The sequence below is a fragment of the Artibeus jamaicensis genome, unplaced genomic scaffold (genome assembly GCF_021234435.1).
Source record: "Artibeus jamaicensis isolate MK-2021 breed Jamaican fruit bat unplaced genomic scaffold, CSHL_Jam_final scaffold_1283, whole genome shotgun sequence".
In the NCBI taxonomy this organism is placed as follows: Eukaryota; Metazoa; Chordata; class Mammalia; order Chiroptera; family Phyllostomidae; genus Artibeus; species Artibeus jamaicensis.
The window spans coordinates 5,022,758-5,048,144 of record NW_026522028.1 but is presented as its reverse complement, the minus strand read 5'-3'; the positions used below and the strand labels follow the sequence as shown (position 1 = coordinate 5,048,144).

The window sequence follows — 25,387 nt, the reverse complement described above, 5'->3', positions numbered from 1 at the left end:
ATGTTGACGTAATTACATTTACAACAAGAGCCCGTGGTGAACTGCGGTTGCTGCCATTTTCAGAAGATAAACAGGAATTAAGTTTACACATAACATAAACATGTAGACCGTGTACCCTTTTATTTACAACTTTAACAATGAACGTGAGAGACCGACAAGGTGAAACGTTTATAGGACCACTTTATGTAAGGAAAAAAGCAAGCATGTAAGCCAAGTAGGTCCTAACCGTTGGGCTTTCTAGTAACTGGAAGAGTTTTACCTGTGAGGATGCTGATCATCTGTCTAGCTTTCAGCTGCCTCACTGAGCACATTCATTCTGGCTTCTGCTCTTGCATTTGGCTGCCTTTCCGAATAGATTGGCCAAATCCAAAGTTCTCTTTATTGTCCACTTCCTCATTTCTCATTTACACTTTAAACTGGCTTGGATATTTCCTGCCTGGCATGAGTTCTCTACTTCTCTGAATGTTCTACCATCACCTCTGTTGGTAATGTCTTCATAAAAACTTCCTAACTGGAGTTGGCTATCCTTTTGTCCTTCGTTCATTCAAAAATACATTTTTAACATGCATTTTATTTTTATATGGTTTTAAAATGACAGATGATCTACAAGAGTGGTCAAAGAAGCCCATGTATCCTTTCACTTAGATTTACCGATTGTTAAGATTTTGCCATATTCGTCACTTATCATTCTGTCTTTCTCTCTGTGTTTATATAATACCTCTATATGTAGTATTACAGATACCATTTTTTGAACCATTGAAGAATATTCTGTAGATATTATGCCCTTTATCTTTAGATACTGCAGTGTTTATTTCTTAAGAACAAAGACACTCTCTTACATAACCTCAGCTCCATTTAAAAGTCATGAAACGTAATGTAGTTTTAGTACTTTAATCCACATTCTTTATTCATAGTATGGCAATTATCCCCTTAATTGCATTTCATTTACTGATCTGGGCTCGTGCATTGTATTTAAGTTGTCATATGCCCTTAGTCTCTTTTATCTGAACTAGATCTTGCCTTTCTTTGAACTTCACATCATTGATTGGCTTGAAGAATACAGGCCAGGTATTTTGCAGAATGTCCTCCAAATCGGGTTTCAGCAACTATTTTTTAGTACTTCCACTGTGTCAGTCACTGAGCTAGGTACAGGGGATACAGCAGCAAAGGAGGAGCAAGTCACTATTCTCAAGGAGAAAATTAACTAGTAGTGAGGACAAGCAGGTGATAAGCCATTACAATAAACTGAAGAGAGTGTTATGGTAGGGGAAGAGTGGGAGTTATCAAATGATGTAGCAGAGATATTTAACCAAATACAGAGGTCAAAGAGCATCCTCTGAAGGAAGTGGAGCTATGGCACTTCCTTGTCTAAATCATACAAAATGTTTTTTTAATTGTCTTTCAGATTCCATTTTTTTTGTGTTTTTGGGGCTTTATTTGGGTTGATTTCGCAAATTGAAATTGTATATAAAGATGTACAACTTGATATGAAACAATCACCACAAACTAGCTAACCTATCCATGATCCTACATAGTTACCTATGTGTGTGTGTGTGTATGTGATATGAACACTTATGACCTACTCAGCAAATTTCAAGTATATAATATGTTATTATTAACTCTAGTTACCATGGTGTACAATAGCGGTCTAGAACGTACTCATCTGATAACTGAAAGTTTGTATTCAATGACCACCACCTTCCCAGTTCCCTCTCTCTACCACCCCACTTCCAGGACCCGGTAACCATCATCCTGCTCTGTTTCTCTGATTTGAATTCTTTTCAATTTCTCTCTCTGTGTCTGGCTCATTTCACTTAGTATATTGTTTATGTTATCACAAATGACAGGATTTCCTTCTTCCTTAAGGATGCTTCCATATCTTGACTACTGTAAATAGTGCTGCAATGAACATGGGGATGAAGATATCTCTTCGAGGTCCTCATTTCACTTCCTTTGGAAAGATGCCCAGAAGTGAAATTGCTGGATTACACAGTAGTTGTATTTTTATTTTTTGTGGAACCTCCATACTAATTTCCATACTGGTTGCATCAATTCACATTCCCAACAGTGTACAAGAGTTCCCTTCCCTACACACCCCTGCCAACACTTGTTATTTCTTGTCTTTTTCATGATAGCCATTCTAACAAGTGTGAGGAAGTGTGTCATTGTGGTTCCGATTTGTGTTTCCCAGATGACAAGTGATTTCGAGCTCCTTCTCGTACCTGTTGGTCATGTGAATGTCTTCTTTTAAAAAATGTTTATTCAGTTCCTCTGTCCGTTTTTAAATCGGATTATTTGCTTTCTTTGCTACTGAGTTGCATGAGTTCCTTATATATTTTGAATCTTAACCCTTTATCAGATATATGGTGTGCGAATACTTTCTCCCATTCCATTTATTGGCGTTTCATTCTGTTGCTTTAATCTTTTGCTGTGAAGAATTTTTTTTAGTCCAATACAATCCCACTAGTCTATTTTGCTTTTGTTGCCTGTCATTTTGGTGTCATATCCAAAACATCATTGCCAGAGTAATGGCAAGCTTTCCCCCCATGTCTTCTTCTAGTAGTTTTGTGCTCTCAGGTCTCCACACATCGCTACTGCTGATACCCACTGCGACAGCCATGAGTGCATGCAAGACTTTTATAGGCGGGACCTAACTGACCAGGGAACCCAGCTGCTGCCTTGGGAAAGCCCTCACTACACTGAACAGAAACCACCCCTTCCTCCCCACCAGTACCTCAAGGTCACTGAGACATTACAACCGAGCCGTTCTTTGGAGACGTGGAGCTCCTCTGGCTGACTTGGGCTCAATGACTCCCTAGTGACTTTGGGGAACTTGCCTGAGACTGCAGACATGGATGCTTGTATCCAATCTTCTATCATTCTTTCCTTAATTTGGGGCAACTTGCATTTTGGTCTAAGGGCTCTTCCACCTTCCCTGGCTTGCTTCTTGTTTCCTTTCATGCGTTCATAGATATTCCTTCTAATAAAATCATTTCCTGTTTAAACTTACCTTAGAACATTTCATCTTGGGCCCCAACTAATACACCCACTTTTGCCCTTCTAGACCCTAAGCTTCTTTTGTTTCATAGATTTTATTTATTTTTAGACAGAGGAGAAGGGGGGAGGAGAAAGAGAAGAAGAGAAAAATCAATGTGTGGTTGGCTCTTGCACGCCCCCTACTGGGTACCTGGCCCACAACTCAGGCATGTGCCCTGACTGGGAATCTAGCTGGTGACCCCCTGAGTCACTGACCGGCACTCAATTCACTGAGCCACACTAGCCAGGGCCCTAAGCCTCTTCATATCCATATAATATGATGATTCCATGATATTACCAAGCAGATGTATAACTCACAATTATTGAATATTATTAACACAACTCAAGATTCCACTCAAGTGAATTAATATTTTAAATTTGCTCTACTAAAAACAACTGTTGTTTTTTTCCCCCCTTTTAAAATTAATTCCTCCAATCCCCACCCCTCCCGCAACAAGGCTAGGGAGGTAGAGGGAGGTGGTGGAGGGTATAGAGGGGATACATGGTGATGGAAAGGAGACTTGACTGAGGCTAGTGAACATACAATATGATGTACAGATGATGTATTACAGAATTCTGCACCTGAAACGTGTATAATTTTGTTAACCCGTGTCACCCCAGCAAATTCACTAAAATGGAAAAGGATAATAAAACTGTAAGATGACAGTGAAAAAAAACCTGCTACCAAAAAAAAAAAAAAATGGGCATGGCCGTTAGTTTCAATGAGCCTAGAATTTGATAGGAGGAGAAGCAGACTGTTTAGATGATTCACACAGCAATGGCGTGGTTCCATTATACACATAGAGCTCGAGTACACTAGGGTACTGAAATGAGCCACCAGGAATTCTTTATGTGTAACAACCTCTAGGCTTCCTGGAAGAAATGCGAAAAGAACTTTGGGCCAGTTTTCAGATATGGCAGATAGCAAAGCTAAGACAGAAAACAAATTTCAACCTGTCTGAGTGAGAAGTGCCCTGAGCAGGCAGAGACCTTGATTATGGCCAAGTTCATGGGAATGCAGCCTACACCATGCCCTGGGCTCTGGACTTGGAAGGGCTCCATGCCTGGTTTTCTGTGCTGCCACTGCCCTTGCTATTCTTTATGAGTTTTTAAATGTGGGGACCTGAATTTTTATTTATAGTTGGACCTCATAAATTACGTAGCTGATCCTGACCTCAATCCTGAAGTTAGCAGAGAATAAAAGTTGTGTGCCCTGCCCGAAACACCAGTTAATTGGTGATGAGGAAAAACACATTTGAACCTGAATTAAATCACATTAATCACATGCCTCTGGCTGAGTTCCTGAGAATGGATTTTAAATTTCTGTAAGTAGCAGTCATGAAGCTGAAAAGTTCATGCTTTGGGGAAAGCAGAACAGGACAGTTAGTAGTCATCCAAGGTGGGCCCCTATCAAAACTATCGCTTCTTGGAGAAGCCAAGTCATTCAATAGCAGTAGAAGGAAGGCAGGGGACCTGCAAAGAGAGTGGTGAACCATCCAAGGAAAGAATTTGGGATTAAAAGGGGAACCTGTGATTCTGACAAGAAGAATGGCTGCTGGGATGTCAAGTTCATTTCCAGTTTTCCCTAAACATTAGTTGTTCCCAAGGATAGGGAGATCTTGAGAAATTTATGTGGGAGACAACTAATAATTAATTCCACAATTATGTACCTGCAACTATATGCCCAGCATTTGGCTAATACATATAAGACACAGAACACTTGGTGTCTTTCCTCAAAATAAACTTGTAATTTAGCAAACAATAAAACTTGAAAACAACAAATACAATGGGAAATCATAACAACAGCATAGTTATTTACTGAGCACTTACGTGTGCCAGAAGAATGTATCATAAAGTAGTGGGTAAGAGAATGGACTCTGGAGTCAGGCTGCCTGGGTTTGAATCCTGGCTGCCATTTACCGGCTTTAGTATTTTCACCAAGTTACTCCACTGCTCTTTTCTTCATTTCCACCACTGCAAATGAGGATAATAAGAGTATCTACCTCTTAAGTTTGTCCCGAGAATAGGTTAATATTCGTAAAATGCTTGGGCCATTTCCTATCACTTAATAAGAATGATAAAAGTTTTAAATTAAAAAAAATGATCAATGTAATTCTCACTACATTCCACGAGGTAGGAATTATTATTATCCCCATCTCACAGTTAAGGTCAACGAAAGAAAAAGAAGTCCAGCAATTTGTCCAGGATCACAGGTTAATAAGTGGCAGAACTTCTAACACAGACAATTTGGCTCCAGAGTCTACACACTTAAGAGCTATGATACAGTTACAAAGTACCTAGTCTATCCTGTGTATAATCTAGCTATGATATAGCAGGATATAATTATTACACAGGTGTGCATAAATGGGAAGATGAAACGGGAAATTAACTATGTTACTGATGAGATACTGAATCAGCCAGGGCCCCTGAAATACACAAATGACTCATTCAGACTGGAACTGGGAGCCTTTCCTCCTCAAGGCCTGAAAGGTTAAGTGGAGGGTGCAGTTAATAGAATCTGAGAAGTAGCTACAGGGAGAAGACTGCTTGACAGGCACTACTGCTGTCAGTCAGGAAAGGGGCCAAGCTGTCCTGAGTCGCTGTTCTTTCATGTGCTGCTCTGTGGGTTCCTTCGGTTAGAAGGACTCAACCAATGAGTAAGCACTGCCCACATTATCCAGACTCTCAGGATAAAACAGGAAGTTAGACAGCGGATCTGAGAAAGTATCCAGCAAAAGTGCCAAAGTGATTGTAAAGAAAGAAACAATCCTGGCTGGTGTGGCTCAGTGGATTGAGTGTGGGCTGTGAATCAAACGGTCAGCACTTCAATTCCCAGTCAGGGCACAGGCCTGGGTTGGGGACCAGGTCCCTAGTGGGACACACATGAGTGGCAACCACACATTGATGTTTCTCTCCTTCTTTTTCTCCCTCCCTTTCTCTCTCTAAAAGTACATAAAATCTTTAAAAAAAAAGAAAGAAATTCTTATAAAACTCAAAGTCAATATGATAGTCTGTGAAATGTATTTCTCTACCCATCACAATGTATTTCCTATTTGTTGGTAGTCTTATGAGCTTAAAAAATGTATCTTAAACCCCACAAGTTTGAGGCTTTTCTTGTAATAGAAAGCTAATCTACTATTAGTATGTTATTTTCAAAGTAATTCTTTTCCTTTGTTGAAAAAGAGATTATGATGACCATTTTCAAATTATCCTGTCACAGAAAACTTAAAGGATTGATTTGCTTGCCATTTCATGAAACTCTTAGCATGCAAAAATGAAAACTCCGTTCAGTTACATAAGCCAGTGAGTAAATAATGTGGTCTAAATTGGGGATCTTGAAATACAATTTCGAAGTCAAGAAGAAAGAAGAATTTTAGGCTACAATTTTAGATAATGATTTACAAATACACTTCTAAGCTGACAGAAAAGGCACTGATATTTTTGGCTATTGAACATTAAATCTGTTAGTTATTCTACATTGTTCACATTTCTTGAAACTATTGTTCTGTAAATTTAGCATATTGACAAAGGATAATTGTGGCAGTTTTAAGATGAATTTTTGCCACATGCATCATATTTTCAGGCTTTCAATAGTATGACCGAATGAAATAAGTGATATAATTTTCTCCCTACATGTATTTGAAGAAAAGGAAAATCTGAAATCATTTTATGATATACATATTTTGGGATTATTCTTGCTCAAATTTTCCATTATTGATTTCTTGTTGCATTTTGAATAACATCATTTTGGAATCGTTCTAGCTTCGATTGATCAAGATTGATTTCCTTCTATCAAATCAGAGTACCCTATTCAGCAAACTACATTATAAGTGAACTAAATTAATGAAATGGAGGATAGATTGTATGACATGAGTAGTAAAATATAACTAACTGAGGGCATTATTTATATTATCTTTCCTGGTACAGAACATCCTGATTTCTGCATCCTAAAGATGTCGCTCAAAGTCTGCAGAAATCCCAGATAAAGGAGGCTAGAGCTGACAAGTAATTGAGCACTGATCTCTCAAATGAGTCGAAAATATTTATTGGCATGGTACACTACAGTAGGGAGTGTGCTTTATGGGTGATAGAGGATGGCATGAAAGAGCCTGCTCAATGAAGTCAATGAACTTACAATGAACTTGTAAGGAGACGACCTTCAGGCCTGCCCATGCGTATGCACATGTGCGGTTAGGCAATAACAGAAGACGATATGCAAATGACAAACGGAACAGTCTGGAGACTGCAGACTATGCTAATGACATTCTGAAGAATGGAATTTTAATATGAGTATGCTCTGAGAAAGTGCCATAAAGGACCGGAAACCTGAACTATTACTTGGAGGATGGACAGGATTAATAATGACCCAGGAAAGAGAAAGAGGAGATTCTAGGACACGGATGGAGCTTAGTCCAATGTAGGGAGGCCTGAATACACCAGAGTGCTTAGGAAACAGTGGGGAGGACAGGTCTGTAGTGAACAGAAGTATGATGATGGTGATGAAGTTGGCAAAAGAGACCAGGGGCTCTGAACATCAGATGAGTGAATATTACATTGAAGGTAATGGGGAGTCACTGGGGGTTGTAGAACAGAGGAATACCCCAGTAAAAGTGGCATTTTGGAAATATTAACCCTGCAGTCTTGCATTCAAAGTCATTAAGAAGAGGGGCCTGGAAAACCAAATTGCAACAATCCAACAAAAACCTCATCTGTCCCCTTGGATTCAATATCCCATCAGAAGAACATGCAAAAACATTTCTAATTTAACCTCATGCATTATTTTATTTCAGGAGGAAAGAACTCTGCTGCGTGTAAGCAAAGTAATATAACTAACCCTGCTGATTATTTTTTTTAAAAAAAAGGGTCCCAGAGAATTACTGAACAGCTTTTGTAATCTCATTTATAATATTATATTAAATTGGGTGGGGGGAGAGAGGGACTATAGTTTCGGTTACCAGTAAAAGTAAACACTCACAATATTGTGTCCAATTCTTCCATTCCTGCTGTGAAGAAGAAATGGAAATTTTCAGACTATGGGGGAAGAACAGCATCTCTCCAGAAGTATGACTTCAAAGATCACTGCCAGGGTAATAAGGACTTGGAATATATCAGGATGCCATATTTTATGAACCTAGCTGTCCACGTCCTTTTCAAGCTATTACTGCATGAGACCTATGGTATTTCCTTTGGAAAATGAGTTTTCCGACAATGCCACCTGTTTGTACGGAAGGAGGAGCTTGTGATTTAACAAGCACCGCACTGATCCTCACCACAATGAAAAGTTGAAGCAAATGAAAGGTTATGCTAAAAATGCATTCAACCTTTTCATGTCTTCAAAATGTTTCAGAGAGGCTCCTGACTCAAGTACTGAGACAAGAACCCTGGTGTTGATTGCCAACTGCGGCCATCAATAAATTGAGGCAGAGTGAGAGATCTTACTGTTCTGTGACGCTACCTGTATGTGGCAAGTGAAGTGGAGAAACGAGCGATTCTCTAGAGGCAATTCAATTCTTGTACACAATCAATGGGTACATTCCAAGTCCCCAAAGACTCTTTTCCTGTCTTCAAATGGCGGATGTCGAGACTTGAATTATCAAAATAATTGGCACAGCTGTTCGATTCAGATTGCACAGAGAAGGACAGAATCGGACTCAGTTTATTCTTCTGTAAGAATGAAAATAATTACATGTATATCAACCAGTCTTGGGGAGATCAGAGCCAGAAGTCTATGCATAAGAATTCAACTACCTTAGGTAGAAACTAGTCATAGAGAGCTAGTCTGGGATTCTTTATACCAATAGCCATTAAGAAATCTGATAGGTGGAATACATTTAATCCATCCAGTCTCAACCCTGTGACCCCACCAAATTCTGAGCGCTACAGAGTGAAGACGACACCTGGGCAGTAGGTAATCACATGCTCACGTAAGGCAGGAGGGTTTCGTGGCTCAGAGACCTCTTTGAGATTTAGAAATAAGTATAAGGTGAGACAGAGAGAGCACACAGGCACACCCGCACGCGTCCCCACGGGGCTGAACACAAAAGAGAGGGGTGCGCAATTCCATGCTGTGTTCGACATCAAAATGGTGTGATGTGTACCATTTGCAATCATATAAGGGGGGAAAAGCTTAACGACTTGGTCTCATGCCTAAAGACAGACAACAAACTCTGCAGATTCTCAGAGACTGACATTAATCTGTTTCTTCTCAGAAATTATATGACCGGGGAAAAGGTAGAAATGTGCCTTCGGTTGCATGCTATGTGTTTAGGCCCTGGCTTAGCTGGAAATCATTTGCAAAGACCATTTCTTGGTAGGTGAGTACAGTTGCTATTATGGAGTGTTAATACACTCGTGGGGAAGTGTTGCTGTGGGTAGGAGGTGTGAGACATCGATCCAGAGGAGCTTGGGAGATGGGCTATTTATTTTGGCTGTTGTTAAGGGGAAAATTTCTATAATAAAACAATGATTCTGTTTCTCGGTCAAAAAATAGCATTTGATGACATAAAAGCTCTCTTCAATAAGCAAAGAACAGATTGGTATTGGGGGATATGAAAGTTATAATAGAATAGCTAATCCCTATAGGAGCACAAAAGAGCCTTTCACTCAATTGAAACTTGCAGTGTGACAGTTTTAAAGGAGGGCCAGAGTCTCTGGGGAAGATCTCGGATATACTTTCCAATTCCCACAACTTTCCTGGTTCAAATTTTATTTTATTGTTATGTCTAATTAAATTTATTGGGGGTGTTACTGCTTAGTAAGATTATATAGGTGTCAGGTGTACAATTCTGTAACACATCATTTGTATATTGCACTGTGTGTTCACCACCCCAAGTCAAGTCTCCTTCCATCACCATTTGTCCCCCCTTTACCCTCTTCTACCCCTCTGACCCCCCCTTTCCCTCTGGTCATCACCATACTGTTGCTTGTGTCTAAGAGTTTCATTTTAGTCTAATCCCTTTACCATTTTTTACCCCTCCCCCAACTCCACTCCCTTCTCAGAGCTGTCGGTCTGGTCTCTGTATTTATGAGACTGTTTCTATTTTGTTAGTTCATTTTGTACAGTAGATCCCACATATGAGTGAAATCGTATGGTACTTGTCTTTCTCTGGCGGGCTTATCTCATTTAGCATAATAATCTTCAGGTCCATCCGTGCTGCTGCAAAAGCTAAGATTTCCTTCCTTTTTATGGCGGAGTAGCAGCCCACTGTGTACATGTCAAATGCCGTTTTATCCAGGAATGAGGTTTGAAAGTCTTCCTTCCTTTTGAGTTTTTTGGAATAGTTTGAGGAAGGGTGTTAGTTTTTCTCTGAATGTTTGGTGAAATTCACCTGTGAAGCCATCCGGGCCAAGAATTTTGTTTGCTGGGAGTTTTTTGATTACTGCTTCCGATTTTCAGGTTCTTCCCAATTCAGCCAATTGGTTGGTTATTCATGTTGATTGCTCTTTGTTTTAGTTGTCATTCTGGTTTGGTCCTGGGAGGAGGTGGGTGTAACACCCACATGCTCTGCCAACATCTTGGCTCCTCCTACTTGTTCTTATCTTATAAAAACGGGTCTATGGCAGCACTGCTGCCAGACATCACACACTCACACTGCCCCATGAGAAGGGCCTAGCTCGGGGGAATGGCTTTATGTGGCATAGTTCCAAGTAGACACATGGTTCAAAATGAATCTGATCCTGAGGAATATGGAAACTTTATGTTCTGTTTGATAGGAAAATGCATGCAGCTTCTTAACCGTGAGCTTTAAGATCAGCTCCATATGTGAGTATCATCAGTTCTTAAATGGTGTTTGTAGTGCTGCGTACCTAACCATGCTGTTGACATTACTGGGAAGAGTGAAGTTTAATTTTCTATTTTATTGGGAGTGTTTTGCATTATGAACACCCATTTCCATAAATCTCCAGTAATTTAAACAGAAGCAGTAATTCCTGGTTGTGCTAAGAATTCTGTAGCAGGCCACTCTTCTCTGTTTTATTCATATGAGAAGAGCAAACTTGCTTACCTTTTGCTGTACCTAACACCTTAGTGGCATAGAACTAGGTGAAGGCAAAAGCTAATAATACTAAGTAAATCAGTATTGTTAGTTGGTTACAGTTTCCATTACCTCGATTTGAATTGCCATATTCCACCCCCCTCTATTAATCACCCACCTATTCAGGGAAGTTTTCTCCCAGACAGAGGCCAGAGCAGGTGTGAATGACATCCTTACTTCAATTAAAACTTCACAAAGCTACGTAGGCTAAAGGCAAAGCTAATTTCAAGGTTTTGGTTCTCAAAAGGGATGCTAGTATGCACAAGTGATAACAAAAGCAACTTAAAGTCCATGTGTTATTAAAGAGAAGTGAAGAGTATTACAGGTTTGAACAAGGGGCAGCACAAAATGGGAGATAAGCCCTGGCTGGTGTAGCTCAGTGGATTGTGCGTGGGCCTGTGAACCACATGATAGCAGTTCAATTCCCAGTCAGGGCACATGCCTGAGTTGCAGGCCAGTTCCCAGCAGGGAACCCATGAGAGGCAATCATGCATTGATGTTTCTCTCCTTCTCTTCTTCCCTTCTCCTCTAAAGATAAATAAATAAAATCTTTAAAAAAGGGGGGGAGATAAAAACATGAGAAGGACAGGAAACGTGAGAGGTGCAACTGATTAAGCAGTTTCTGTTTAATAAATATCCACCTTGCTATCTTTTAATAGTAATTATCTGCCCATAATCTTGAACCAGTTAAATATAGCATTCACCAGAAATATCCACTAAAACTTGTCAGTCCACTCCTGAAAATGTTCACTGCCTTACAATTCAAACTCCTACGGTGTAACAATTACAACAGGATAACAACAATGAGGTATTGTGCATTTCCTGCGTGCTAAAAATTGTCCAATGCACTTTAGAAATATTAACTTGTAGGAACCGCCTGAGCTTGGTCCTTCCGCTTTCTTTTATAGACAAGAAGAATGAGGCACAGAGAGGTTGCATAGATTGCCCAAGGTCACAAAGCTAACAGGTGGTAAAGGTTGAATAAAATGGCCCAGATCTCCTTTCCCACTGTTTCCTTCCAGTACATTACAGCTTCGAGTTCTTTTTTTTTTCTCATTTTTTATTTAGTTATTTTTTAAGTACAGTTTTTTATCTATTTCTCCCATCCAAGCCCCCCCATCCCGCGCTCCCCACCTCCCCCCCAGCCCTCGTCCCTGTGTCCCTCACATTTGTTCCCCCAACAGCTACAAGTTCTTAAGCAGATACAATGTAGCAGAAACTGTGCTAGATGTTTTATAAACATCATTATTTGATCCTGATAATAACTCTACCTAGCTGAGTATTATATCCATTTTTACACGTGAGGAAATAGGCCCAGAGATGAATAATTTCCCCCACAGCTAGCCTGCCAGTTAGTTAGGAGCGGAAAAGCATTTGGACTAAGGTCTGCCTGACTGCTAAGCCCAGCCCTGTCTGCCTGCCCCAGGCCTCTTGGCAAACTTCTCCACTCTCTCTTCTCAAACTCGTTCTTCACTTCCCTACTCCTTTGACTATGCTTCTGCCATCCAGTCCATCAGTGCTTCACTGCAGTTTGTTTTCTAAGGCGGAGCACAATGGGTTAAACACACCCAGAACAAAAAAAAAAGAAAAGCAGAAGAGAAAACTGAGCAATTGGTTTGTTACTCATTGTCTTCCAACTTCGCGTGCAAGGGAACACTTTCCTTTCCAGTCCGCTTTATTGCTGTTACTCCACATGATCACACTCAAATCTGTCATTTAAAAAAAATTACGTCTAGTTGGGAACTTTGCCATTTTTATAAGATAGGAAATACATGCTTCTATGGTTCAAATGGAGGGCTCATGACATTTTCTCAATGCCCTCCTTTCTTCCTCTTAATTAAGATAAACCCCAATGAGATAGCTCATACTAAAATGGCAAAATTGGTTATTATTCGATGTTCATGGCTATATTAGTTTCCTATGGGTGTTGTAACAAATTACCACAATTTAGTGTCTTAGAGCAGCCTAAATGTATTATTTCACAGTTCTGGACACCACAGTCCAAAAATGGGTCTTAGAGGCTAAAATCGAGGCATTGGTGAATCTTGTGCCCCTTCTGTAGTCTCTAGGGGAGAATTCATTTCCTTGTGGTTTCTAGCTTCTAAAAGCTGCCTGCATGCCTTGGCTTGTGGCCCCTTCCCCTACCTTCAAAGCCAGCGGGTTAGCATCTTCTGATTTTTCTCTGATTGTATTTGTATCAGGGCATTGTCTTCTCTCTTACAAGAACCTTTGTGATTACACTGGTCCCACCAGGATAATCCATGAAAATCTCTCCATGCCAAAATCCTCAACTTCCGTCCTCTGCTAAGTCCCTTTCACTGTGTAGGAAGAACACATTCACGGGTTCCGGGGATTAGGACTCAGATCTCTTTGGGAAGCCATTATTCAGCCTACTACGGTGGTTCTGCAGTCATTTCACATTATACTGCTTGTCACACTGTGACATCCTTGTTTGGGTTGGCTCAGTAGTATGTTAGAGCCAGTGACAAGGGCAACAAAACTGTACAAGAGGCACAAAGCACTGAGAATGCTGCTCCGGGTGAATCCTGCTCCGGGTGGCTGACTTGGTATATAACCAAAGGCCTTTGGAGGTGGGAGAAGGGTCCTGTCCTATCTCCTTCACCCTGTCACTCAAAGTACCTTCGAATGTCCCTATTAAGAGGTGGAAACAGGAGCTCGTAAAAGTTACATTTAAAAAAAAGTAATGATTACAGTGGCTTTGTAATACAGTTTGATATCAGGTATTGTGATCCCTCCTACTTTGTTCTTCTTTCTCAAAAGAGCAGCTGCTATTCGGGCTTGTTTATGATTCCATATAAATTTTTGAAGTGTTTGTTCTATGTCTGTGAAATACACCATTGGTACTTTAATAGGTATTGCATTGAATCTGTATATTGCTTTGGGTAGTATGGACATTTTGATGATGTTAATTCTTCCAATCCATGAACATGGTATATGTTTCCATTTGTTTGTGTCTTCCCTGATTTCTTTCTTCAGTGCTGTGTAGTTTTCTGCATAGAGGTCTTTTACCTCTTTGGTTAGGTTTATTCCCAGATAGCCACTGTAATCAAAACAGCCTGGTAATGGCATAAAAACAGGCACATAGACCAATGGAACAGAACAGAGAGCCCAGAAATCAACCCAACCCTCTACAGTCAATTAATATTCGACAAAGGGGGCAGTAACATAAAATGGAGTAAAGATAGCCTCTTCAGCAAATGGTGTTGGGAGAACTGGACAGTTACGTGCAAAAAAATGAAACTTGAGCACCAACTTACACCATACACCAAAATAAATTCAAGGTGGATAAAAGACTTAAATATAAGCCATGACACCATTAAAGTCCTAGAGGAGAACACTGGCAAGAAAATCTCAGATATTCCACGCAGCAACATTTTTACGAATATGTGCCCTAGAGCAAGGAATATAAAGGAAAGAATAAACAAATGGGATCTCATCAAAATAAAAAGCTTCTGCATGGCTAAAGAAAACAGTATTAAATTAAAAAGACAACCAACTGTATGGGAAAACATATTTGCCAATGATACCCCAGACAAAGGTTTAATCTCCAAAATATACAAAGAACTTACACGACTCCACTCTAGGGAAGACATCGAACCCAATTAAAAAATGGGAAAAGGACTTGAACAGACACTTCTCTAAAGAGGACATACAGAATATCCAGAGACACATGAAGAGATGCTCAATATCGTTAGCTATCAGAGAGATGCAAATTAAAACCACAATGAGATACCACTTTACACCAGTCAGGATGGCTATAATAGACAAAGCAACAAACAACAAATGTTGGAGAGGGTGTGGGGAAAAGGGGACCTTAGTTCACTGTTGGTGGGATTGCAGACTGGTACAACCATTATGGAAAACAGTATGGAATTTTCTCAGAAAAATAAAAATTGACCTGCCTTTTGACCCAGCAATTCCACTGCTAGGATTATACCCCAAGAATCCTAAAACATCAATTTCAAAGAACCTATGCACCACAATGTTCATAGCAGCACAATTTACAATAGCCAAGAGTTGGAAGCAACCTAGGTGCCCGTCAGTAAATGAATGGATCCAAAAATTGTGGTACATATACACCATGGAATTCTATGCAGCAGAGATAAAAAAGGAGCTACTACCTTTTGCAACAACATGGATGGAACTGGAAAGCATTATGCTGAGTGAAATAGGCCAGGCATTGAAGGACAAATACCATATGATCTCACCTTTGACAGGAAGCTAAAGAATAAAACAAACAAGCAAACAGAATAAAAACAAAGATGCTGAAATAGAGAACAAGAGGGCAGCGACCAGAGGGGAGAGGGAAGGGAACTTAAGGGGAAAAAGGGGGAGGGATTTTGAGGAACAAGTATGAAAGACACAGAGATGAGGACTGGGCGGGGGGGGGGGGAATGGGAGGGAGGAGGGAGACCGGGCGGGGGTGGGTGGGATGGGAGAAATAGATAAAAAAAAATTTACTTGAAAAGTAACTAAATAAAAAAAATTAAAAAAAAAGTAATGAACTGTGATTCCCTGAGGAAACCAGAGTGTCGCTGTTTCCTGATGAGCAGGGCTTCATGAGGAAATCCTGGGAGAATTCCAGAATAAAGTCCTTATCTTCTGGGGAGCGACAGCTCACAGGGAAGGCAGGGGCACTGTCTCCCGGGACGCAGACACGCCAGTTTTCCCCACTCGGCTTTGCTCATTCAACTTCATGCTCTCCTCTGCCATCCCACCCCTACCCCTACGCATGATGCTTTCTTCCCGGCTGTCTCCCTCTTTTTTTCATTTTAAAATCTCTTCTACTTTTTGACTTCTTTTATCTGCAACAACTGTCTGGAAGCTTTATTTATTTTTTTTGTATTGTTACCATGGAGAGGGCAATTTTCTCATCAAGGAAAGGATATGGTTATGGAGGGAAAGGGATGAGCCACATATGACAATTGAGAGTTAGCCTCTGTGTCTTTTCAACAATATCCAATTAAATCTCTTCGTTACCATACACGAAACGACAGGAACATGGGGGGTGGCCCATTTAGCCCAAGGATGTGAATGAATCTGTAGGCTCTGCGATAGGGTTCTGGGGGGTGTGAGGCAGGTGGGAAGGCAGACCCTCAATCGTGAAACAAGAACTACTGAACAAAGATAACTGACAGATAGTTACCAGGCGGTTGTTTGAATAGATGCTGCTCTCTGTCTTTTACAGTAAGAGACCTTCAGAATCTGGGAAGACAATTCTCTCCAAAATGATGGAATACAAACATGTAGATAAACCAGGCAAGTGGAGGGAAGAGACCAGTGAAATATTTCCCAATGAGAAGTTAAAAAAATAGGAAGCACTACAGGGACACAGAGAGGAAGAGCAATTAACAACGCTTCTTTCTTCTTTTCTCTTTTAAAGTTGAAAACAAAGTGGGAAAAATTCAAATATGGAAATATCTGGTGGTGAAATACCAGTGAGATTTTTAGTTAGTCTAGAATTTTTTATTGCAAACTAGAAAAAATTTGTTGCTGACTCATAGATGTGCCAACATTAGGGCCTGAAATAATATTAACTCTAATTCTCATGAGATGAATTATACATATACTTCATTTCTTTTGGTCATTCTGAAAAAAAAAAGCTATGAAATTTTTAAATAATGAAGTTTCTCAAATCACAATAGACAACTCATCACATGTTTAGTAAGAAACTTGCATAACTGCTGTAGATAAATTTTATGCCGAAAGGCTCACACCAACAAGAATAATTAAAGGAAAGGAATTGCAAAACAGTAAAAGCATGAAATTAAAATGTACGCCCTGGCTGGTGTGGCTCAGTGGGTTCACCGCAAGCTGTGAACCAAAGGGTCACCAGTTCATTTCCTAGTCAGGGCACATGCCTGCATTACAGGCCAGGTCCCCAGTGGGGGCCACACAAGAGGCAACTACACATTGATGTTTCTCTCTCTCTTACTCCCTTTCTCTTCTCTATAAAAATATATAAAATCTTGTCAGGGCACATACTGGGGTTGCAGGCCGGTTCCCTGCAGGCCAGTTCCCAGCAGGGGACGCATGAAAGGCAACCATACATTGATGTTTCTCTCCCTCTCCCCTTCCCTTCCCCTCTAAAAGATAAATAAATAAAATCTTTAAAAAAATACATAAAATCTTAAAAATAAATAAATAAATAAATAAATAAATAAATAAATAAATAAATAAATAAATAAAATATTGGTGCGAACATTTGGAGCTGAAGCAGCATGTTGATCAACTTTGCTAATAAATAGCCTCTCTTTCCCATTATCCACTGTAGCTTTTAAAAAACACAATGAGATTGTCTTATAAGACATAATAGTGTGGCTTTTCAGATATAGAAAAGTTAGAGAGAATATAAGGTTAGGATAGCAGTCCACAACATGCCTGTACCGTGGCTATACCCTGCCAAAGCAGAAGATACGAGACAGGGGGCAGGGGGCGGGGAGGGAGGGAGCTCTGATTCCTGGGATCGATGCTAACCTATTTTCTGGCAGCATCTTCTGCTTGCTACTTCACAACAGTGCCGGAAAAAAGAATATGTTGCCGCAAATTACATACTATTAAATAAATAGATAAAAACGAAGATGATCTGCGTCAAAAGAAAGTGATAAGCTCCTCTCACAGCACAAAGTGAGGGTTTCATTAAGCAAAGTTGTCGGGAGAAAGCTACATATCTTTTCCATCTCTCACTTACTGCTGAATCTGTAAATCCCATGCCCCATTACCCCCATACAAGCCAGGGAGCTGTTCTCCCAGAGTAGCATGTCATTCGTGATGGAACTGACACCTAATGGTTGCTTCTTCTTAACGCATACACACAATTTCTGATTTGGGGGCTTTGTGTTTTGCTCTGTTCTTGGGCCACTAAAAATAATCAAATTTCTCATGCAGTTTGGACCTAAAGATGAAAGAGAGGTCTCATTTGAAATAGTTATGAATAAGGATAAAATCCTTGACAAATATACTTTTTGACCCAGATGTGGCTTGTTCACCAGATATATCCTTAAGGCTGAACACCCTAAATCAGGGCAAACCTACACAGAGCATGGCACAAAAGTAGGTTTATGGTTGTTCATGTGGAAAATAATACACTAATAAATAAATACTAATTCAATAATAAATGCTGTGCTTCGCCTATGAACACCTGTAAACCTCCTTTTGCCCATCCTGTCTATGTTTCAATTGTGCATGATTATTGCTATACAGGTGACAAGCTAAAGAAATTTGACCTTGAGAATTATGAATCATTGAAGACTGGACTGGACACATGTTAAAAGGTTTGTGGTAAAAGAAAAACCAAACTATCATCTTTTAGTAACAGAAAATTTACTTATCATATTCCATTTACTTTAACATACTTTGGTGTTACATGATGTACGTGAGCATATGGATGTGTTAGCTGCCGGTTGCGCCCATTGGGAATTCTTACAGGGGCTGGAGTCAGACTTCAATCAGAAAGGCCAGGCTCCTGAGACAGATGCTACATGCATTTTAACTATTTTTACCACAGTCCAGTTGTTCACAAATTATTAATGCTCCTCTATATTTGAGGAGTGTGTGGAGTGTCCAAATTATAACAGGTGCTCTTTGCTGTGATACTCCATTTTTGTTATGAACACAAGCTGATATTTGGAGATACCGTCCAAGAATTGACAAAGAAAAATAGGATGAGAAAGTAAGAATGACATAAAGTAATGGCAAAATATTGACTGCTTATCAGTGTTGGAAAAGCCTTGCTAATGAACAAAATAAATGTTAGGAATAGATTTTCATTTGTGACACTGGTGTTATTCAAGGTACATGTTTTGGTGAACATACTTTAGAGACATCCCTCATCAGTATAAGGACCAAGAATAGGAACCTGACAAGCTATGGAGCCTGTGCTCTTTGAAATGGTACCCAAGATTCCCTGCCCAAACTGTTGTCTCCACATCGAATCCAAAGATTCTGATTGCCTGCACCCTCTCTGACTTTAACTGAATCCTCACCTTAGATTCTAGAATATTCTCACGTCTACCTTGAGTGAACCTTTGGCACAGACTGTAACCCTAACACTGGATAGGGGGAGCATGGGAGAGTGACTAACCCTGCCATACCATACAAAGTTTCTGCCACTGTCCTCCACCCAAAATAACCTAACAGTTAGTCTTGCGTAACACTATCCACCCAGAACAATTCTCAACCTCATGCAGACTGCATGGTTCACAGGAAGTGTAACCAGTATAAAAACAACTGTAATCCCCCCATAATCCTCACCTCCTTCCATTTGACAACACATTTGATTTTGTTCTCAGAGTAGAAAATTACATTTTGGACTTCCTCATGGCTATATTTGTCCAATGGGCTCTAATAAACAGACCTTTAAAGATTTTATTCCACCTCTGTGTAGTATTTGTAGCATTTGAATAATTTTCAAAATCTTGCCTTGCCTTTCATCTTGATGTTCCCCCTCGTAGTACAGCTTCTGTCCCACAGTCCAAACAGTAACCAGGCCTCGTAGTTTGGTGAAGAAGATAACGGGCTGACACTGACATGGGGGGGGGTGTGCCTTTGTGTGCGTGGGAGGGCAAACGAGCTGGATCGTTGCTGAGCACAGAAATGAGTTTCTGGAGATGCAACCCTGGGCTTCAGACACAGGACTGTGGTGAGACCATTTGCTCCGACCCTACGGGAGCCTATCTGGGCTGCAAGAATATCCTTGTCTGACATTTTTATCTTGGCTCTTCGACAAGTTCTCTGTCACCTTTCTGCTTAAGATTCAGATTCATTATTATTGCTTCTGTGGATATATTTTTTTTCATAGAATGCTTGAAGATCATAAGAAAGCCTATTTTAATATATCTTCTTTCTTAAGCAAAGACATTTTCATCTCCACTCTTTTTATTCCCCAGCTATGTACTAAAAGGCTTTATTCCCCAGTATGTACCACACTCAAGCAGGTGTTACTTCTACTGGACTTGGTACATATACACACATACATATACAGTTTCTTGCCAATAAACCTGGACTGGAATCCAGGTATATTTACAAATGGTATTGCCTTGGACAAGTAACTTAACCTGAGTATCCTCCTTTACAAACAAATAGGGTACCAATTAGTTTACACTACACTTGAGAGGATAGAAATATTAAAATATGATGTGCCTTGTACATAATAGAGCATAATAAATAGTAAATATAAGCATGCAGAATTTTACAGTAGCATATTATTTAGCCTAAATTTTTTTCTGGCCTTAAGGAATTTGTGAAAAGCAGTTTGGACATCATCACACCTGACAGCGAGGGTATGGGGCAGTAACAAAATCTTACTTATCATACTACATTTTTGCTATATATAAATCTGCTTCAATAGCATTCTATATGGGTACATAAATATTCGCAGAAATATACACGGTGTGTGTTTTGACAAAATAACATGTGTGTACTTGGGTACATAATAAATATTGCAACAAAACAACCTTACTCAGCACTTCTTGCTTTGTCATTCATCACAATTTATGTTAGCAATCTATTTAATTCGGACATTTGAACTGTTCCCAGCTAGCCCCTATTTGAAAAAAAAAATGAACCTATCTGTAGGAGAAGCTGTGACATGGAGCCCAGATGCCCCCTCAGAAGTGAGGGACATATTCTCCTCGCTGCTAAGAGTGCTGCTGGTGGACAGCCACCATCTGTCAACCCCTCACAGGAACTACCTTGGCCAAAGAGAAACACCTTGCCCAAGTTTACATTTCCTTCCCTAAGAAGCCCACATTCAGTGAGGGACCAGAAGTGGAGTTACAAAGGTCTCATCCTCCCCCTCCAAATCGTACCAATCCAGAAGGGTAACTTCAGCTTCAGAACTCCCTGAAGAGTAACAGGAGGCCTCTCCTGAGGCTGCATCACACCCCAACTTCTCCTTCTGCCCCCCGCTGTTGACCCCAAGAACACTCCCAGGTAAACATCCTGTATGCTCACCTGTATCTCTGGGTCTGTTTCCCAGGAATCCAAGCGGTGACAATATCATTAAGCAAATAAACCCCAGGCATTTGGCACTAATTTCTGTAACACTATCTTTCTAAAAGTCTACAAAGCACAGGGGCAAAACTTTCCTATAATAACCTGCACATTTTCTTCTCTCTCTGCCTTCAGCAAGTACTTGGGGACTTAAGATAAGAATATTGGGAAGAAAGAGAGTGGAGTGAACTCCTCCTGCAAATCTCTTCGGGCTCAAACACACCTGTCTCCGGCCCTGGAGTTTCTCACATTCATCTCACCGTCTTTGACCTGAGGCGCACTCACTCTTGTCTGAAAGCCTCTTTCAACAGCAGGTGCCCTTTTCACTACATGCCAAGGGTTTCCTTCTAAGCCAAGTTAAAAAAAAAATCTCATCTATTAGGAAAATACACATTTTCAGAAGTACCTGGAAAACAATTAGAGCGAAACAAGTTTCCCTCTAAAACGAAAAAAATTGTAGCATCACCTGGCAAGGGGCTTTCGAAACACTACCACTGACCTTTTTTGATTCCTTTTCAGATCTGAAAGTTTGATTTATTTGTACAGTAAAAAAAGCCATCGTAATTAATTGGTTTTTCAAGTGTCTATCATTTTTCACCAAGGATAATTGCTACGATCAGCAAGAGGAGCCTTAATACAAACATATTTAATCATCTAAAACTAATATTCGTTTTAAAGAGCAACTTTCTTTAATTAATTGTTTACTTTGATGAATGATGTAAAATACCACTGTTATATCAGAGGGAAATAAAAATGTGCAGAGAAGTAACACAGAGGTAGAACACATTCAACTGCAGAGTTGACATTGATTTACAAAGACCTTATGACATGCTTTAAATCCTGATAACGACAGTGTGACACAGAATTTTCTATCCCAGTTTTACAGCTGCTAAGCTGAGGACCAGAGAAGCTGCATGGCTTGCCAATAACTCACAAAGCAAGGTTTTTAGATGCCTGACTCCAAAAAAGCTCATGCTCTTTCTACAAATATGAAAAGAGCAGTATAGATGTTCATAAATTATTAATGCTCCTCTATATTTGAGGAGTGTGTGAAGTGTCCAAATTATAACAGGTGCTCTTTGCTGTGATACTCCATTTTTGTTATGACCACAAGCTGATACTTGGAGATATTGTCCAAGAATTGACAAAGAAAAATAGGATGAGAAAGTAAGAATGTCATAAGGTAATGGCAAAATAGTTACTGCTTATCAGTGTTGAAATCCTGTTCATACATGTTTATGTAATACATTATATTTCTCTTGATGTATAATGGCACAACATGAACGTATGTGCTCATTTCTATTCCTTTGGAATGACATAAGAGTTGGTATTGTGTCCTCCTTTTCTTCCCAGCTTTTAAATTCCACAATCACTTATGTAAGACTATGAAGAAATAGTGAAATACAATTAAACAAAACGTTGAACTATTTGTATGAAAGTGTTAGTCTGGTTAAAAAGGAATTGTATTTGGTTTAAACGCTAACTCCTCTGGGAAACCTTTCATACGCAACTGTTGGCTCCCTTCAACATGGAGTAGTGACTGGAGTGGGTATGTTGGTAATTTTCACAGCATCTTGTTCTGGAGCGACCAAGGAATTGGGGTGGAAAATACTACCCTCCTTGCCAGAATGATTGGTTCAGGTGTGGGCTTATGACTTAAGCTAGCCTAATCAGAGAGAAGTTCAGAACTTTCACTGAGGGTCAAGAAAGAAAGTTTTTCTTTCATTTTTAAATACAGTATGATATGCAAAAGTGAATTCTGTAACTGCTATGTCAATGTTCAAGGAAAAAACTGAGCAGTGAGCCTGGAACCTTGAGCATGCCATGCCTGAAGTCTACCCATATTTGTTATGTAAGCAAATAAATTCCTTTTCTTATTTAAGCCACTTTGAATTGGATTTTCTGTCAGTTGCAATTGAAGATATGCTCATTCTTTATCAACTTTAATATAAAAGAATATTCAGTTTTTACCCAAATATAAAATCTATTTCATCATACTTCAAATTGCTTTCTTTTTGGTTTTTTAAAATAGATTTAAATTAAAAAAATATCTTATTTACTTATGTTTAGAGAGAGGAGAAAGAAGGGAAAAAAACATCAATATATGAGAGAAATATTAATTGGTTGTCTCACACATACCCCCAACTAGGGACCCGGCCTGGCACCTAGGTATATGCCCTGACTGGGAACTGAATTGGCAACCCTTAGGTTTGCAGTCTGGTACTCAATCCATTGAGCCACACCAGCCAGGGCAAAAAGAGATTTTAAATAATATCAACTTAAATAAGGTTTCCCAAGAATCCATATAGCAAATAATTCAGTTTGCGAAGTGTTAATATTTGTTTAACTTTCTCTCTTTATCTATAAATAAGTTAACTATATATCCAGTTTACCCTGGACAATCTTAGCTAACTCTTGTCCTACATTACTAATAAAGGTACTCCTTTTTATTCTTAAATGTATGTTTAAGTAATAAATCATGTAATGGACTTGATTACATTTTTTGAAATCAGTCCCATTCTTCCCCTTTGTAAGCACCGAATGACAGGCCTGTGTTCTAGCTGTGACAACCTCACAGACAGTAGGAAGGAACTAACACTGTGGGTTTCATCCCCCTTAGGATCCTAGCTGCCGTTTGTTGTATGCTTTCAGCTTGCAAGCAACCTGCTAAGAAGTGATGGCTAGGGTTGCAAGATAACCTAACTGAGAAAGTAATTGTGTTTTCTGTTTAAAAATGAATAACATGTATTTCCTGTTTCACTTTTACATGGTAGACGTGGCTGTGTCACCGAAGTCTGGATTTTCTTGCCCCACCCCCATCCCCAATGTGTTAAAAGCTCTTCATTTCTGGAGCACTTCAGATTGTAGAAAATTACAAAGACTCCTAGGTAAGAAGAGAAGGCAGAATTGTAACACCTACTGGCCAGTTTCTTTTCTGAATGCCCGTGAGACTCTCAAAGGCTCTTGAAGTTTCCTGAAGAAGAGGGAAAACCCTGAAATGTGTCCAGGCCCCTGGATTTCCCAACCACTCTAGAAGAAATGCTCTGAGCCAAAATTTATTTGGCTTAGAAAAAAAAAAACAAACCAAAGACATATGACATTTCTTGTGCTTTAGGAGTTGAGAAACAATTCCACTGGATTTTATCTGTAGTGTTTTAAAGAATTATTCTAGGATATTTTCATGTCTACCCAGTATATTTAGACTCAATGCTTGAAAGCAAATAAATCCATTCATAAGAGATTTCAATAATGTGATGGGATGGATGGCTTGGTAGTAACATGTTGGAGCAAGAGAATGGCTCCCTAATAGGAAATGTGCCATTGACATTTGCACAGGTTCTGACAAGGGTAAAAAATAACGTAAAAAGAAATTACATCTCAGACTTGGAGAATTTGCAGGTCATTTATATATTCTGCTCCTGGAAAGAACTCCACATGATCCTGACTTCAAAATATACATAAAACTAGGGAAAAATAAAGAAGCAAAACAGTGCTTTAGCATTGGGATCATATCTTCAAATACAAAAGTGAAGAGAAAACAGGAAGTAAAGAAAAATCCCAGTAAGTATCACAATCACAGACAATGAACTGCCACATAATTCGAGGTTATTTAAAATAAACACGTGTGTACCGGCAGACCAAACTGCCAATATGTTAAAAAAAATGCCTCCCACCCTGTCCTTACAAAATATTTAAAATCACAACCACTTAAATCATCTGGAGAATCTCCCAATGTAACAGAATTGATCTATATTTCCTTTTAAAGAAACAGGTGTTAACATATCTCATATGCCTTAGACACTGGATAGGAAGTTTAATACAAAAATTTAAACCAAAGCTTTAAGCGTTGCAGGAAGAAGGTAAATAACATAGGACGTGCCTCCTGATTGTAAACAATATATTCAAAGAGAGAAAGGGCTTGCGGAACATCTGTGAATGCAATCTCTCTGGTTTACATGGAAAAATACGTTTTCTACTCAGTAAAGAGGAGTTCAAGAAAATAAATGAGAGACTTTTATATCAGCTAAGTTGAAGTAAGATCTTTCTTATCATGATAGGTTCCTCTGAGGCCACAATTGGTACTACAGTTAGGAGTACCAAAGGCTCCTTATCATAGGCCCAGGGGACAGTAGATAGCTGATGCATTGAGGAGTGGCATGCTCCAAAGTTTTGTGACTGCACACACCTATTATTTTTTAAAAATTAGCCAACAGAGCAATCCACATTTAATAAAAGTTTCATACGCATGCTACTTTATTAACATATGTATTTTATAAAAAATTAACTTTAAAAGAATGACATAA

General features: G+C 39.5%; 1 protein-coding gene across 4 annotated transcripts in view; it reads right to left on the bottom strand.

The window, feature by feature from the left end:
• The window catches only part of DMD (dystrophin), a 1,990,869-nt gene that overhangs the window by 586,151 nt on the left and 1,379,331 nt on the right, over positions 1 to 25,387 (bottom strand). The window lies entirely within an intron of this gene.